This window comes from Rutidosis leptorrhynchoides, chromosome 9, assembly GCF_046630445.1.
Source record: "Rutidosis leptorrhynchoides isolate AG116_Rl617_1_P2 chromosome 9, CSIRO_AGI_Rlap_v1, whole genome shotgun sequence".
Classification (NCBI taxonomy): Eukaryota; Viridiplantae; Streptophyta; class Magnoliopsida; order Asterales; family Asteraceae; genus Rutidosis; species Rutidosis leptorrhynchoides.
In genome coordinates this window covers 197,536,259-197,538,752 of record NC_092341.1, presented here as the reverse complement: position 1 = coordinate 197,538,752, position 2,494 = coordinate 197,536,259, and positions in this window count along the sequence as shown.

The following is a 2,494-nucleotide window of genomic DNA, read 5'->3' as shown; positions in this document are numbered from 1 at the left end:
CTCTATATGAGACGTTTTTCAAAGACTGCATTCATTTTTAAAACAAACCATAACCTTTATTTCATAAATAAAGGTTTAAAAAGCTTTACGTAGATTATCAAATAATGATAATCTAAAATATCATGTTTACACACGACCATTACATAATGGTTTACAATACAAATATGTTACATCGAAATCAGTTTCTTGAATGCAGTTTTTACACAATATCATACAAACATGGACTCCAAATCTTGTCCTTATTTTAGTATGCAACAGCGGAAGCTCTTAATATTCACCTGAGAATAAACATGCTTTAAACGTCAACAAAAAATGTTGGTGAGTTATAGGTTTAACCTATATATATCAAATCGTAACAATAGACCACAAGATTTCATATTTCAATACACATCCCATACATAGAGATAAAAATCATTCATATGGTGAACACCTGGTAACCGACAATAACAAGATGCATATATAAGAATATCCCCATCATTCCGGGACACCCTTCGGATATGATATAAATTTCGAAGTACTAAAGCATCCGGTACTTTGGATGGGGTTTGTTAGGCCCAATAGATCTATCTTTAGGATTCGCGTCAATTAGGGTGTCTGTTCCCTAATTCTTAGATTACCAGACTTAATAAAAAGGGGCATATTCGATTTTGATAATTCAACCATAGAATGTAGTTTCACGTACTTGTGTCTATTTTGTAAATCATTTATAAAACCTGCATGTATTCTCATCCCAAAAATATTAGATTTTAAAAGTGGGACTATAACTCACTTTCACAGATTTTTACTTCGCTGGGAAGTAAGACTTGGCCACTGGTTGATTCACGAACCTATAACAATATATACATATATATCAAAGTATGTTCAAAATATATTTACAACACTTTTAATATATTTTGATGTTTTAAATTTATTAAGTCAGCTGTCCTCGTTAGTAACCTACAACTAGTTGTCCACAGTTAGATGTACAGAAATAAATCGATAAATATTATCTTGAATCAATCCACGACCCAGTGTATACGTATCTCAGTATTGATCACAACTCAAACTATATATATTTTGGAATCAACCTCAACCCTGTATAGCTAACTCCAACATTCACATATAGAGTGTCTATGGTTGTTCCGAAATATATATAGATGTGTCGACATGATAGGTCGAAACATTGTATACGTGTCTATGGTATCTCAAGATTACATAATATACAATACAAGTTGATTAAGTTATGGTTGGAATAGATTTGTTACCAATTTTCACGTAGCTAAAATGAGAAAAATTATCCAATCTTGTTTTACCCATAACTTCTTCATTTTAAATCCGTTTTGAGTGAATCAAATTGCTATGGTTTCATATTGAACTCTATTTTATGAATCTAAATAGAAAAAGTATAGGTTTATAGTCGGAAAAATAAGTTACAAGTCGTTTTTGTAAAGGTAGTCATTTCAGTCGAAAGAACGACGTCTAGATGACCATTTTAGAAAAACATACTTCCACTTTGAGTTTAACCATAATTTTTGGATATAGTTTCATGTTCATAATAAAAATCATTTTCTCAGAATAACAACTTTTAAATCAAAGTTTATCATAGTTTTTAATTAACTAACCCAAAACAGCCCGCGGTGTTACTACGACGGCGTAAATCCGGTTTTACGGTGTTTTTCGTGTTTCCAGGTTTTAAATCATTAAGTTAGCATATCATATAGATATAGAACATGTGTTTAGTTGATTTTAAAAGTCAAGTTAGAAGGATTAACTTTTGTTTGCGAACAAGTTTAGAATTAACTAAACTATGTTCTAGTGATTACAAGTTTAAACCTTCGAATAAGATAGCTTTATATGTATGAATCGAATGATGTTATGAACATCATTACTACCTTAAGTTCCTTGGATGAACCTACTGGAAAAGAGAAAAATGGATCTAGCTTCAATGGATCCTTGGATGGCTCAAAGTTCTTGAAGCAAAATCATGACACGAAAACAAGTTCAAGTAAGATCATCACTTGAAATAAGATTGTTATAGTTATAGAAATTGAACCAAAGTTTGAATATGATTATTACCTTGTATTAGAATGATAACCTACTGTAAGAAACAAAGATTTCTTGAGGTTGGATGATCACCTTACAAGATTGGAAGTGAGCTAGCAAACTTGAAAGTATTCTTGATTTTATGAAACTAGAACTTTTGGAATTTATGAAGAACACTTAGAACTTGAAGATAGAACTTGAGAGAGATCAATTAGATGAAGAAAATTGAATAATGAAAGTGTTTGTAGGTGTTTTTGGTCGTTGGTGTATGGATTAGATATAAAGGATATGTAATTTTGTTTTCATGTAAATAAGTCATGAATGATTACTCATATTTTTGTAATCTTATGAGATATTTCATGCTAGTTGCCAAATGATGGTTCCCACATGTGTTAGGTGACTCACATGGGCTGCTAAGAGCTGATCATTGGAGTGTATATACCAATAGTACATACATCTAAAAGCTGTGTAT